A 16,705-nucleotide genomic window follows, 5' to 3' on the forward strand; every position below is an offset into this window, starting at 1 on the left:
CTCCATCATTCTTTGGAAACAGATCACTTGACTTCTAGTTTCACAGATCAATAGATGGACAGGAATTTTGCCTCGAGATGGATCACACCCAAGTCTCACCCATACCTCATTTAGACATTTAGACGATGAGATTTGGGACTTCTGAGCTGATGAGATTTACATGAAGTTTAATTCTTTGTGTATTTTGCACGTAGGACACGTGAATCTTTGGAAGCCAAAGGACACGTGAATCTTTGGAAGCCAAAGGATGAACTGTGGTAGGCATGATAATGGTGTCTGCCCCAGCCACCCTGCCCACCCCCAAGACATCAGTGAATGTTACTTTGTTTGGAAAAGGGTCTTTGCAGATGTGATTAAGGGTCTTGAGATGGGTATATTATCCTGGATTATCCAGGTGAAGGCTATATGCCATCATAACTGTACTTACGTGAGAGAGGCAGAGTAGGATTTGACATGCGCTGAGGGAAGGCAATCAATACGAAGGTGGAGGCAGAGACTGGAGTGATGAGGCCACAAACCAAGGAGTGCTGGCAGCAACCAGAAACTAGGAGGCAAGGAATGGATTCTCCCTTTAGAGATTCCAGAGGGAGTGTGGTCCTATGGACACATTGATGTTGGCCCAGTGAAATTTATTTTAAAATTCCTGTCTTTAGAACGGTGAGGTAATAAAGTTTTGTTGTTTTAAGCCCTCAAGTTTATGGTAATTTGTTACAGCAGACATAAAAAATTAATACAGTGACGCTTTTACATTTAGCCATTATTAAATGTTTGCTTTATTTTCCATTTCAGTTTGACCCAGGAGTCACCAAACATTTTGAGGAAATACTTGATTCTACTTTTAGATATTTTTCCCTTTTGTCAAAAATTTAGTAGTTTCTCTGCTTTATTGATTTAAAAAATGTGATTCCTGATTTTGATACATATATTGAGTATGTTGCCTTATCTGAGTGTTTATTCATTTTTCAAGGAATTCACTGCCTGTTCTATCTTAGGTAGAAATAACTGTTAACATTACCTTGATTTATATTTACCCTATGAGGACTTTAGGTATTTATGACAAAAAGAGCTTTAAAAGACACTGAAATTCTCTTAGCTGCTTCAGTCAGGTGTAAGGACTTTAAAGATCACCTGAGAAACCTTTCCCTGGAATTGGCAGACCTGGGCTTAAGTCCAGGCTCTGCCAATGCTATGTGACCTTGTTTATATCCTATGTGCAAGTTCGGGTGATTCTGTCGTTTTGTCAAACAGCAATTGAGGTAACATTGATGTAGTAGATTTCCCAATCTATTCCTTAAAACCATCTCTAAAAACCATCTCAGTTCAGCTGCCATCAAATACACATGATCTGAACCAGTGAGTATGTTACCTCTATTCAGTTCAAGTTGTTCCACCCACAAATACACATGATCTGAACCAGTGAGTATGTTACCTCTATTCAGTTCAAGTTGTTCCACCAACATTTGATAGACTGAAGGACATATTTCTCAATCTCTTCCTTCACATTTCATAGTCCTTTCCTATTTTAAGAATGACATTTGAGGAGTAAAAACTTGACAATAATCATAATGATGATTATGATGATGATAAAAGTACAGAGCTTTTTAGGGCTCAAATTAAGCATTTTAACTGTAATTTTACAATGACATCACATTGAAGGTGGTATTAGCCCTGTTTTATATTTGATGAAATTGAGGGTCTGAGAACTTAGAGGTTGCATAGCAAGCAAAAGGTGAGGCTGGAATATAATTTCAGCTCTCTGATCCCAGTGTTTGCATCCGTAAAATTGTTCAAAATACTATGGGAATTTGGGATTGGATATGATGAATAAAATACGTTATTTATAAAGTTTAAAAATGAATTATGGTTAAATGACATTATTAGGCAGTGGTTTCATGTCAAAATATGTTGATAAATAATTATATTCATTTTTTCAACATAGCTTAGTAAAATACTGGAGAGAACACAGTGATGCAGTAAAATAAAAAATGATGGTCCTTACCCACATGGAGCTTATAATTGTTTGCAGCTCCAACTTAGCAATTCTAATCATTGGAATTTAGCTCATTAATTGATTTAATGATGGTTCTCTTCCTATATCTCTTTTCATAGTTTTTGACCATGTTGAACCAGTAATCTGATGGGGGGGAGGCACACATTAAACAAGTACATTTTTTAAAAAGTGTATTTTATATATATGAATTGATTTTGAGAAGTGCATTAAAGGAAAAGAATGGATATTATAGGAAAATATCTTATATTTTGAAAAAGGCGTCCCTCGATGACATGCGATGACACCGAAGCTAAAACACGAAGAATAAATACTCTTTTCCTACTCACAGAAGCCTCCTAACTGTTCCTCCTGTTTCTGTCTTCCCTTTCTCATTTACAGACTAGTCTCAAGATTTCCCTGTTAAAAAGGAAATCAAATTCCAGCACTCTTCTGTCCAAATCTTCCCATGATTGCTCATTTTCACAGTAGAAGGCCGTGTTCTCGTAGGGGCTTCCAAAGACCTCCATGATCAAACCCATGGTTTCTCTCTGCCCTGGTCTTTCTCCTCTCTTCCACTCACTCCTTCTGCTACCCGGGTCTCCTCAGTGAACCTGCCAGGCACATTTTGTGGCCTTTGCTCTTTCCCTTTCCTCTGCCTATAATGGTCTTCCAATTCCTTCTGCCTTGATTTCTCACTTCCTTCTAGTGGTGATGAATTTGGTGATCTCTGAAGGATATTATCTGGGTACATTAAGTAAAACTGGGAGACAGAAAGGTGTTGCTGGCTGGGGCTGCCATATAGGGATATTAAGAGCAGGGTTTTCTTTTGGCTCCAAAGTCCAGTAATCTGCAGACAGTTGCCTGATCACACTGTAGATCAGGGCTCTCCTAACTGTGCCAGGTTGTGACTGCCTGCACACTGGGTGTAACATCTGTCACAAGGAGGGACAGGTGACTGCCAGTTCACCCCCTGAGGCCTAAGACCCTCTCAAATCTGGAGCTCAACAGGATATCGATGCTCAGCTGGGCACATATCCCTCCTTCTGACAATCCACAAGTTTATGCCCTACTTCTATAGAGACTCAATTTCTCACACCTCACATTGTCTTTATTTATTTCATCACCAGAACTCCATGCCTGTCTGGTTATCCTGTTAGCTGCCAATTGCCCATCCCCATCCTTCTGTTTTTCCTCTTGTCCAGTCTGACTCCCATCCTCTCCACGCTCCCTCCCAAACTCTCTCCCATGTCCTCTGCAATTCCTACTTGATGGTCAGTTACTAACCCCACGTCCTGAATATCCTCATATCTTTTCTTCTCTACTTCTTGCCTTAATAGCAGTCTGGCTATCCCCTGAGGAGACTCCACATTCCCAGAAACTTACTCTAGGGACATCTAGTTGTCTTAACCTCTGGGTTTTTAGAACTCAAGATACAGGGTCATTATTCCTCTGCCTTCCCAGTCATTTCCGCATGTACGCCTGCACAATCCCTGCTTCTTTGCCACTTCCATGCCTTTTCTTCATTACTGTCTTTCAGCAGCCTTCTGGTTACTCAGTCTTACTCACTGAAGTTTCAACTCCTAGTTCTTAGTCACTTCTCCTAATCACCTTCACCGTGAGTCTCTAAGATGACTCCAGTATCCACCTAGCTCTATATCTTGACCAACACTACTCGATATACCAAACGCACATTGTTCAAGAATAGTGAAGGTAGGTCTCCGTGCAGAAAAGTCTGAATGCCATATCTAGAAGGGCAAAAACATGAGAGGAGACAACAGCAACAGGTGTCCACTACATAATATTTGCATCACTGGATGTTTCATTGTATTATAATTTTCTGTTTGCTTGCTTGAAATAAATAGTCTTAAATATTCTAATTGTATGAATATATTCTAAGGAAATTGTCTCTTAAAAACCACATCTGATTGGTTAAAGGTATGTACACGCCTATTTACCGAAATGGTAATTTCTAATTTTCCTCTAGGTAGTTCAAAGAGCTCCCCTAAGAAGGCCACATATAACATCAGCAAAAATGGGAGAAAGGAAAGAAATGATTTTTGCCAATCTTATATAAACTTTAAGTGCTATAAAATAATTAAGGTTTGAGAATGGTCAGTCACTTTTTCTTCTCTGGAGCATGTCTGGTGACTTTGTAATTGTGAGCCAGCTGTCTTCCTGCCCAGCAGACTTCTGAGACACTACTTTTTCCATACAGCAAGTGTATATTAAGGGCATGCAAACTGATTTTAATAATAGACCAAAACATAATTAGAAAGGCAAATCTGCTACATCATGCATTACAAATCAAATGTAAATAATTTGGATTAGATCTACACCACTGGGTGTCTCTAATAGTATAAATAACAGAATTGGTTGTATAAAAATAACTCCTTGTGAATGCTCCTCTGTCCTTTTATTTGAGTATTTGTTAAATGTTCTCTGTCCCCAGCACCATTTATAGCCAAATATGGGAAAAGTTGGTTAAATGTGTCATATTTGGACATGAAGATGTGCGGCAATAATTCACATTCATCTGGATTTGCTTCGAGCTGATTTTCTGATGGTTCTGGTAGATTTTGCCCCTGCCATCTGTATCCTCGCCTGGTCTTTTGGTCATGACATAATTTGTAGGATAGCTGACTTGTGATAATCTGTAGGCATAAACTACTTTTTTCCTTTGTGGTCTATTTTTGTTATCAATATACTTTCCCAGCTGAGCAATAGGTCAAGTCCATGTATGATCTACTTTGAGACCGAGATTGTTTTAACCTCAGGTTGTTTGTCTGTATTTAGTTTTGCCATTGTGTATCTAACTCAAGGTACTTTAATGCTCCTGATCAAGTTCAAAGGACTGTACATTTATATTTTCATAATCACAATGGAGAATTGAGCAAATATTTATGAACCAGAATAAAGAGTCGATATTCATCTGTGATAAAGGGCAATGCCTTATTTATTACATTACTACAATGACACTGGCAAGTTCTGAAATAGTTTAAAGATGTAGGTATCTCTTGTTTTCTAAATAAAAGGGAAGTGAGCTACATACAATTAAAACATCTCAATGTGAACATATGTGTGAAAAATACCTTCACGGGGTAGTTTTTTTTTAAAGTTCCTTCAATACACTAATGGCATACAATTTAGTTTAACAGCTCGGTATGTTGTAATCAAGAGTGTGAATAGGCAATCAAATACTTCTGTGAAATTCTGCTCCCCAAAGAATTCATGGCAAGCCTGTTGCTATGGTGCAGTCTCACCTAGGAATGAGCTTCTTGCTCAATCAGATATATTGACAATGATGAGTTTAAAAACAGAAATCCTCATAGAAAATTTGGAATGAAGAAATCCAAATAGGTAAATGAAGTGCTGTGGCTCTCTGTTCTTTTTCTACTTGCATTTATGGGTTCCTTTTTGTTATCTTAAGAGTTTTTAGGATCCACTGAAGTCATTATTGTCTCACTGTAAAGTGAGCTCAAAGTCATCAAAGACATTGTTTATTAGGTGGGAAACTATGGAGAAGTTTTTTCTCTAAAAACCCACAAACTAGATTCTCTCCATCCACAGCTCCTTCTCTGGAACTTTAGAAACTGTGTTAGTTGTTTGAGACCATCAGGGTACTGTTTAGTAGTGCTGTCTTATTTAGGTAATGCCAAAGAAAGGCTTCTGAGTCACAGTTACTAAATTGGAGGACATGATCACATCCAAGTAAAGTAACAGGTCAGGTGGTGCAACCCTCTGATGGATTGCTTAGGCTTGCATTTTTTTAGGAGATTATTATCTTCCTCTGGCCACCTTGAAATCAATTTTATTGCCACACTCTGTAGGTCATGGTATGAGAGGTTGAAAGACAGTGATAAAGAGCACCAAATCTGGAGTCACAGCTCTCAGCTTTGTATCCCTGCTCGTTATCTTCCAGGTGTGCGACCTTGGACACTCATGATGAACATCTCAAAAATGAGAAGAATAGTACATCCCTCATGGGGTCGATGGTTGTAGAAATTAAATAAAGGTGATTAGCACATAGAAGTCATTCATTGGGTATTATTTGTACTCACCATTTACGAGATGTTAGTATAGTATTAGTATACTATAAAATACTTTATAGTATACTAATACTATACTACTTACTACTACTATGCTTTATATTATACCTTATACTTTATATACTACTATACTTTATAGTATACTTTAGTATACATAAAAAGTGCTAGTACAGTATTTGGCTTATAGTCAGCACTGTGCTGCAGCCGTTCAAGGCCAGGCAGGTTCACACAGGATTTGGGCAGATGGAAGAAAAATGCTGCGTGGAGCCCTCAGGATGGCTGGCATGCCTTTACTCCAGGGGTAGGGCAGTCCATGTGTGCCGCAAGCCCAAGTCGCACCAAGGAAAGTCCCAACTCCCTTATACACTAAGTGCACACAAAGCTGGCTGGGTGCCAACATAGACTGCCACTGGTTGTATAACAGACCTTGATTCTGCACATGCGGGCCCTTAAACACAGTTATAGATACACTGCTAAGCTCCAGTGCCCTGGATATCTGCGCGAGGGAGGCTGACTGACTCCTTTTTCTCTACCACACCTAATAAATAACAGCTAAAAATACTAGTATCATTACAATTCCTTAAATGAATCTGGGCTGAATATAGTCTTATTAAAAACATAGGAGGAAATATGAGGGAATGGTTACAATTTGATGTGGTCAAATGAGGTGGGATTGTGAGCCAGAAAACAGCCAAGCCCTCCTACATAGTGTCCTAGAGTACCAGACAGCTGGATCAAGAGTCACTGGCCCAGAAGCCTTTGCAATGAAAATGTCATTGTTCTTCATTTAAGTTCAGCCAAGGACGAGTCTGTGCTGTTCTAAAACACTGTATTATTGAAACCACCTTAGTGTGTGCCGCTGAGAAAATGCCAAGGTTTGCCAAATTGCTTATTTTTACCTACCATTTGATATTCTTGACATTCATTACTTGACTATTAAAATGCTATGTTTTCATTATAGATACATTATTTTAAAATGTAAGTGTCATAGATATGTATTTAAAGTGCTAGTTGAGGTTTAGACTCCAGGATAGGGACAGGTAGACATAGCCTGACATCGTGTTCACTCCGCTGCTGGATTCAGGTCTCCTGTGGAAGGGGCCCAGTCGTCTCACCCCTGCATGTGGACTGGGTGCAGGCACTAAGGCTGCGGTATCTCTGAGAAGCGTACAGACTAGCACACTGCCCCCTGCTATCTGAGCCTCAGTCTGGACAGGAGCACTGACCAAACCTGACGCTCTGCTGCCCCCCATTCACCTCACAGGTGACATACTCTTATATCAACGTCTTGCTTTTAGGAGGTAAGACAGTTCCAGAACTCCGCTAGATCTGTTCATGTCTGTCAACTTGGTGGTTTTTCAGTATTTTTGTAAAATAGACATCAGAAGAAATTTCTTTTTAAAAAAATAATTGAGACATACTTGACCTACAGCATTATATTAATTTCAGATATACAACAAAATGATTCAACATAAGTATAATATACACTATTATATATATTGTGAAGTGGTCACCACAGTAGTTAATGAATTTCTTAATAGAGTAAGAGGATGAGAAATGTTCGATAAAGATTATGAGTTGCCTTTAGTCAGTATCCGAATGTTAAAGAATAACAATATATTTGCCCACAATTCCTTTACTGTTTGTTGGCATTATATTTTAATATTTTCAAGCTGACTGTATAAAGAAGTCAGTCATTTTAATATTGTAAGGGCTTCTAAATTTGCCAAGATTACTTGGTTTGAAATTTAATAAATAGGAAATAGGCATATGATAGTAACAAGAAGCAAACACTCTTTTCTGTCATTCGTCATGAGTGGTGCTTCAGCCACTATTTTGTTCTTGTGATTTCATATATAAAAAACGGTTGCTCTTTACATGAGGATTAAGAGGAGAGAACAAAAACGACAAGGCAGAGCTATTAAGAACAATATAATCAGAAGGTGAAAGAAGTAAGTTATTGACTGGGTGGTATAACAACATTATACAGTGCCAAGTGCTCAGTAAAAAGTGGAATCCAGGACATCAGTCTGTGGTGCAAATTACTTCACTTTCTTTCCCTGTACTTAGGAATTGAAAATGAATGTATCCCCAAATTTTTGGTAAGGGAACCTCATAGGGGATAAATTCATACCTTTTTTAATGTATATTTTTTAACTTTATACTGAATGCCTAAATCTTTAAGAACAGCTTGACTATTTATATATTAGCATCTTGTTAATATACTCACACCAACCCCTGTTCTGTAGATATTATCCCCCTTTTACAGAATAATACATTGGGGTTTATACATGTAAAGTGACTTGTCCCATATTATGCAGCTAGTAGTGGCAAAGCCTAGATTCAGATCCAGGTTGGACCCCAAATCCTGTAATGCTTCCATCTTTGTTCTTTTGTTCCTTAAATTATATGCCTTTAAAGAGGCTTACAAGTTCTTAAACTCTAGAACCTGGGTCAGCAAATTCTGGCCCACAGACCAAATCTGGCCCTCTACCTGTTTTTTTATAGCCAGCAAACTAAAAATATTTTTACATTCTTTAATAGATTAAAATAATCAGAAGGTCAGTTCTCAGCCTTTTGGTTAAGATCAAGTGTAGTATCTGTTCTTATCATTTTAAATAATCAGAAGATAACTCTTTCATTACACTGAAAATCAGATGAAATAAACTTCAGATCTTCACTGTTCATAGATAAAGTCTGATTGGAACCCAGCCACAGACATTCATTTACGGGTGTGTTACTGACTGGCTGCTTTCACACTACCAAGGCAAATGTGGTGCTTATGACAGAAACCTGTGTTATCCCCAAAGCCCCAGATTTTTACCATCAGGCCCTTTATAGAAAAGGTATGCCAGTACCCACTCGAGGATATTAGAACAGATATCTGTGATTAGGAGTTTTTATGGAACCTGGAAGTTCACTGAAGCTCACACACCCTGGAGGCCCAACCGCTAGTGAGCCAGCCAGTGTTGGCCTTGTTCTGTGTACCAGGTAAACAAGAAATGGGTACCAGGCCACGTGGTCTCATCAGCACCACTCCGCTCTTCATGTTCCAAACTTACTGGGTTTGGCATCTTTAAAAGGGGGGTTATTTTGCTATTTCATCTTGAATGTTTTAATTCAATTCCGCACTGTCTTGAGAAAAAAACTTCGTGTAAGATTTAGACCACTCTGCTCCTTGGCCCCCCGCACAGACTTCCTGGGTCCGACTGTGCAGCGCATTCTTTCTCTCCCAACCCCACCCCCTCCCCACCCGGGTCCATCCCTTTCCTCCCACCCTCCTCTCTTCTTTTCTTCGCTTTCTGCCTACCACAGTGCCTGGCACATAGTAGGCATTCAAAGTTTAAACAAACCAATAAATGTATAATCAAGCCAGTCCTTTAAATTGCTGAAGGGAAAGCCATAATTCTAGTTTCATTCTTGTAGATAAGACCTTTTACTACGGAATTTTGTGAAAGGTAATGGTATTTTAACAGAAGAAGAATCTACTAGAGAAGAAAATAGAAATGTATATTTTAGGATATGTTTTGTGGAGAATTTAGCTTAAATTTGTTACAGAATTTTGTATTTTCAAAAATCTATGTATGAAGCAAACCAAGTATCCATCGATGGATGAATGTAGAAGCAAATTGTGGTATCTACCTGTACATGTAGTGTAATATTATTCAGCCTTAAAAGGAAGGACATTGTGACACTTGCTGCAATGTAGATGGACCTTGAAGACATATTATACTAAGTGAAAAAAAGCCAGTCACAAGCAGACAAATATTGTATGATTCCACTCATATGAGGCACCTGTAGTAGTCACATTCATGGAGACAGAAGGTAAACTGATGGTTGCTGAGGACTGGGTGGAGGAAGAAATTGGAAGTTATTATTTGATGTCTGTGACATTTCAGTTTGAGAAGATAAGAAAGTTCCAGAGATGGATGGTGGTGATGGTTACACAACAGTGTGAATGTACTTAATACCACTGAACAATATAATCAGAAGGTGAAAGTGTTAACTGTTAACTGTTACTGTTAAAATGGTAAATTTTGTTAGGTATACTTTGCCACAAAAATACATATGTAAATATATAAACAATCAGCTATTGCTTTAAAATCATTTCTACTTTGAATACCTGGTCATAATTATATAATACAATAAATGACTATCCTTTCAAACCAAGAAAAATTTACCATTTGATACATAGTATGTAAATGATTCCCCCATGATATGATTTAAAGTTAAAGTTAAGAGTAGGGTCCTCTTCAATGTTTTATTTCCAAAAACTATTTTGATACATAGAATTTGTATGAAAGATTATATAGATTTGATTTTATGTTACACTGAGCATAACTTGCTCTTTCCTTTCTTCCTTGTTAGCAGTTTATGGAGGAAAATTAAAACTACAGAGCATCCTGCGAAGCACATTTCTAAAAACACTAATCCTTTATTAAAAAGTCCTGCAAAGTTTCACAATATATATACAGTGCAGTAGAATCATTAAATCAATCAGTAAAGTACATGGTATATATTTTCAAATAAGATATTTATTACTGTTGTCAGGTATTTCGTGCTCTTCATGAAAACTAATTCTTAAAATATTGTCTTCTTTAATAGGTTAGAATTGAAGCATTTAACTATTAGTAAGAAATAGGGCCTTAATGTGGTATACATGAATAAACTTATTTACAAAAATTAATAACAAATGAATACTTACTCAAGGTAAAAGAAATTGAATACTCACCTAAAGTGTATAAAATGTAAAGTAAACCAGCCTACAAATGTCTAGTCCTTTTTCCCAACTATTAAGACTTTCTCTGAAATCGAGTTTCTTGAGTATACATCAAGGAAACAGTTTTCTGCGTGCTCCAGCATATGTCTTTTTAAAAATAACTACCTTGCTTTTTTTTTTTCCTGAATAATCTTTCTTGGAGATGATTCCACATCAGTACATGTGGATTTACTTCAATTCTTTCTAGCAGTTCTGTGGAGTCCTTTTATATAGACGTATGCAGTGTATTTATTTAACTAGTCCTCACTGATGAATGTCAGGTTGTTTCCAATTGACTAGGAGCTGTTGGCTTTGTGTACTTGTCCAAGTATATCCAAAGTCTCAGCATTAGAGCTGATGGGCTCATGGGTAGGTACATATTTAATTTTTTCAGATATTGTTAAATTGCTCTCCCAAAAGGTAACACCAATTTATATTCCCATAGCACCTTTTCTCCAGACCCTTACCAATGCTGTGTACTTTTAAATCTGCTAAGTGTGCCTCGTTGTTAGAATGCGCCTTTACAGGAAATTAGAATGTTATTGAACCCATTTAGAGTACTTTATTTATTTATTTACTTTGTAGAAGATCTCATTGGCTCTATTATGCAATTCATGAACCAGGCAGCACCACATCCAGTAACTAGAAGGGCCCACCCTCGCGTACTTTAATAGCTTCACAAGAGCAAAAATATCAGCTCATCTCTCAATCATAATATCATTTTCCAGGAATGGGACTGTTTCCTTAGCATGGTTTGTCCTGGTAGTATTTAAACAATACTTTATTTCTTTAGCTGTTTTATTCTTTTATTGCTTATTAATTTTATGAATTAGATTTTAATTTTAAAAGTCATATGCTTGTAGTAAGTGAAAATATAAAGAGAGAATATAAAAATGTAAATGCCATCTCAATCCCTTTCTTGGTCCCATCCTCCCACAGTAATTAATCTTACTGCTCTGCTGTGTTCCTATGAGTTTGCTCCATGAGCAAACAATCCCATATATATGTTTTTTGGCTTTTTTAATTTTATTATTTTGTTGTGTTTTATTCAGCCTGTCAACTGGCTTTTTCACTTAATTATATATAATGGTCCTCCTAAGGCAACAGGTAAAGGTCCAGCTCATTCTTTTTAATAACTACACAGTTACTAAACTATGCATGTAGTATGGAGATTCCATAGTTTGTTGGAATATTACTGTGTTAGACATTCAAATTGTTTATAATAATGGTGCTGTTAACATTTTACGTATACGGTTGCTTTTATTTGTGTAGATATCCAAAAGAATTCCAAGGTTATGGGGAATTTGTATTTTTAATTTCAGTAGATGTAACCAGATTGTTTCCCTAAAGGGTTATAGCAAATCATACTCATGAACAGTATGTGCTCTTTTCTCTGCCTCCTCCCCAGCATTGAATGTGACAGATTTACAATATTTGCCACTGTGATGAAAAATAACATCTCATTATTTTTCTCTCCTTATGAGTGAACTTGAGTGTTTTGTTCTGATACTTTGATTAGTATTTACATTCCATCTTAGATGACTTTGCTTGTTCATCACCCTTGTCTATTTTACTATATTTTTGTAAAATTTGTTTACATGAGATCTTAAATGGCTGTTATGTGTTGTGTTACAAATATTTAACTTTGTTTGCATGATCTTGGCATACAGAGTTAGATATGCCTATCTTTTATCCCTTAAAATTTTCAGGTTTCTTGTGTTCTTTAAGGTCTCTATCATCCTAACGTTATAAAAATAATCTCCTAGGTCATCTTACATATTTGAGAATTTTTGCTACATTTATTATAGAATGTGTGTGTGCATGGTTTGTGGTTGTAATCTAGCTTTGTGTTTTCTAACTATACCAACAGGGTTTTTTTTTTGCCATTGAATGAAATTCTACCTTTGTCTTAATTAGTAAGTTCCCATTTATACTAGCATCTGGCTCTTTAATTCATATTTCTTTTCAGGGCTTTGTTTGATTTGGGAAGAAAATTTTAAAGTAGTAATGACTATTACAGTTCTAAATATAACCTTCAGGAATAGAAAATGAGATAACCTGAATTTTTTTTAGCTTCCTGTAATGGAAAGAGCAACAGTTTAGAATCTTATTTCCTGCTATTCGCTGGCTAACTGTATGACCTTGAGCAAGTCATTTATTTTGCCCCTTCCACCCTGTGATAGCTCAACTTAATAGTGGCCTGTACTTTTATAGAATTAGAGAAAAAAATATGTAGAGTGCGTAGCATTCATTCATATGTACCAAATATATGACTAGTGTAATGACTTAACACAAAATAAAAACTTAGGACATATGATATCAAATTATACCTGTTCCAAACATAATCAGATATATTTCTTCATGAATATTTATTATATTGCAAGAAAAAGAATTCCAAATGTGGTGATTTAAAGATTTGTTCAAATAAGTAAATTAGTCTGAACAATAATAAATAAAAGCATCATATATTGAAATCCGGAACTTCTCTTTTTCTGAGAACTTGTTTTTTTACTTTTTTTTTCTTTTCCTGAGCTAAATAGGCCTAACACAAGTAAAAAGCAACATTATTTAACTGGTCTGATTTTTTTTTTTTAGGTTGAGTAGGGAACAGACAGCGATTAAGTAAGGGTAACAAAGAATAAATTAAAATTGCTTTTCTATATAGCTAACCAGTGGAAACAGCTGGATGCTAGGGGAGAAAGCAGAGTCAAAGAAAAGCAGAGGGGTGTAAAATATAGGAACACTTGTATGCCTGAAGACTGGACGGGCATGCGTCTGGGTGCAGACACGTTGAGACTCAGCCTGTAGCTAGACATGCCCCAGTTCTGTCCTAAGGCTTTAATGTCCCTTGTAAGTTGGATATGTCTTGTGTTTATCAATAATACATTGGTTTTTCTTTCTCTTATTTCTCAAGATTCCTTGGGCAGTTTCTAGAGGTTCATTTAGAGAGGGATGATAATGTTAGTGAAGCCATAGAGATAAAATGTAAAATTTAAAAATTGAGAAGACAGTATTGAAAACCTCTTGAGCCAGCCTTCACAAGGCTTTAGCAAGCCTTCACAAGGAGCCATTCAAGTGGCCTAAGGCACAACTTACAGGTGTACATTCTAATTCCAGTAATGCCACCCTTTCACCTCCATGCACTTTAGCCATAAAATATCTGCAAAGCAGAAGAAACAACTGTATAAACTTTAAAAAGTAATCATTGAAAAAGATGGTATTTATTTAGATGGTATTTATTTTCTTTCCCCATTATATTGATATTTTACTGAGTACTAACCAAACCTTAAATTAATCATTTTTGAAATTAGTCTGTTATTCCCTAGTGCTGTTTATTAGATCTCCTGAAGAAAAAGATTAAATTTAGCATTGTCTTTGCTTCTCTTATTATTTGGATATTTTTTTGCTGTGTTCACAAGAACTAGTCCACATAGAGGAAGGGTTAGATGGTCATTTATTCTTCTCTGTTTTCCATTTCAGGAAATAATGACTTATATATGCATTATTAGTATCTACTGTGCAGTCAGCTCCCAAATAAGCACCTAACATTAGGTAATATGCATCATCGGTCTTACTAATTTTGAAATATTTATGTACTAGAAAACCAGATAAATTGTCAATATTAAGCCATCATTTTTTATAATTTCTTAATAAATTTTAAGATAATGGCTAATCAGATATTCAAGATATTACATTTGAAAGAAAATCTTGTGTTTTGACGTTAGTTCTACTTAGTAACCACCTTGTTGGCAGATGACAGCAGTAGCATCGACTCCTGCAGCTGACCCTGTCTTCAGCCTCTGTTTCTCAGTATGGAGTTGACTGTTAGGGCTTCTTTAAATAAACATAAGGTAGTAAAACCTCAATTAATAGAAGACTTAACTGGAACTATTTATATTTATATACATACATTCCTACACATACAGTACACGTGTATGAATATATACACACATTCTGCTTTGTAAAAGAGAAGTTAAATGAAAATAAGTCATCATTACTTCAACAATGTAAAATGTCATTGGACTGGTAGGTAGGTTTTCAAAAATGGCATTCCGAGGCTGGGAAACAGCTGAGTTTCTGATAGGCAGGGTATGACACTTGAGAGAGGGGGGAATTCCGCAGCTGGGAACAGGTTTAAGCAATTGGGGACATGGAGCAGTGTCATGGGGTAAGTCATATTAACAGCAGTAAGCCACATACCCCTGAAATTATTCACACATTATTTATTATTTAAAAAAAAAAAACCCTTATTTGCCCATGACACCATGAATAATATGAGATTCCCAAAAGAGCTGACTTGTTAAAAGAGCAGTCAGTAAAATTTCAGGAAACTCAGAGTGTAGTCCTAGCTTTGCCTCCACATCTCTCTGTGGCTTTAAATAAAAGTAGGACTTTTTTTTACCATTGGTTTTTCTAATTTTTCTTATCTACATTGTAAGGATATGATTTTTTTTAATGATTTTAAGAGCCCCATAAAGGATAGACCATAATATATACTTGTTTTTGAATAAAAATACTCAGGAATCAGGAAATTTAAAAATCAATGCAATCAACTATATTCTGCGAAGTAAAGTGTACTGTATAAATTTACCCTGAATGAATTAGAGGTTTTTTTTTAAACAAATTTTTTTTAAATGATTTTTAGAGAAGGGGGGGTGGGAGAAAGAGAAACTTGGGTTTGTTGTTCCATTTACTTATGCATTTATTTGTTGATTTTTGTGTATGCCATGGCTGGGGACCTAACCCGCAACCTTGGTGTATCAGGATGATGCTCTAACCAACTGAGCTAGCCAACCAGGGCTGAATTAGCAGTGTTTTCCTATTTTGGTTTTGCAGGGAGATAAAAGGATAGTGAGATGAATGAAATATAGATTTCATTCTTCTTTAAGAAGAATCCAACTTAGTAAATCTAGTACATGTAGGAAGCTGAGCACCCTTCCCAAGGGCTGAATAAAAAACTGTGGGCACTCACAGGACGGTGATATTTCAGGCTGGTGGAACAACATGAGAAAAAGCTTTGAGTGGTGTGTATAGGGAACCATGGATAGTTTACTTTAGGTGCATGAAGAGGGGTTACAGGAGACCAAAGAAAGATATCTGGGGGCCAGACTGCCATGGGTCTTAAAGTACAGCTGAGTAAGTTCTGTTATGGAGTGGGACGAGCCTGGTTAGCACCATGGGGTTAGGAGTCAGGCTGATGAGATTTCAAATCCCAGTTTTGAGTGACTTCAGGAAAGTCAGCCCTCTGGAAGGAGTGCAGTCCTTACAGTCTTGCAAGCTGACTGCAGAGTTAGTGAAGTGACACATATAAATACTTCACAAAGACCCTGGCGCCCAGTAAACCTCATCAAAAATAGAGATTGTTGGTGAGAAGTATTGTGCCTTCAAGAGATTCATCTGGAAGAAATGTGAAAAGCAGGCGATGCCCCCTCCCACCATAGTGGGGAGAAGACAGTGAGGAGGGGTTTTTGCAGTAGTCTGAACTGAGTCTGAACTAGGATAACAATGCACCGGGGGGAATGGATTGATTCAACCAGTGTTCTCGAGGCAGAGTAACAGAATTTGGGAAACCTTTAGTTACGAGGAATTGGGAATAAGAGAAAGAAAGGAAATGACGACAGGGTGGAAACACTTGCAGTGTGAGCCTGCGTCAAGAGGAGTGGTGGTTCCGTTAGGCCTGGGATTCTGGAACTGTTGCGTGAATGAGAACCTCCTGGAAGACTTGTGCAAATGCACGTGGCTGATTCAAGGAAGTTCCCAGATGATGCCCAAACTTTAGAACCACTGCAGTGGAGAAACAGAAAACATAGGAGGGTGTGGCTTAGTAGAGCTATCTAGCAGACAGCCATTGAAAACATGGGGTTTGAATCTGATCAGAAGTAGTGAATTTGGACATCACCAGTGTGCATG

General features: G+C 37.0%; 1 protein-coding gene and 1 pseudogene across 12 annotated transcripts in view; both read left to right on the top strand.

Annotated features, from left to right (window-relative positions):
- PKP4 (plakophilin 4) overlaps window positions 1–16,705 on the top strand; it is a 239,995-nt gene that overhangs the window by 107,732 nt on the left and 115,558 nt on the right. The gene's annotated exons all lie outside the window — the stretch shown is intronic.
- Window positions 8,598–8,716, top strand: LOC112322318 (U2 spliceosomal RNA; annotated as a pseudogene).

This window comes from Desmodus rotundus, chromosome 2, assembly GCF_022682495.2.
Source record: "Desmodus rotundus isolate HL8 chromosome 2, HLdesRot8A.1, whole genome shotgun sequence".
In the NCBI taxonomy this organism is placed as follows: domain Eukaryota; kingdom Metazoa; phylum Chordata; class Mammalia; order Chiroptera; family Phyllostomidae; genus Desmodus; species Desmodus rotundus.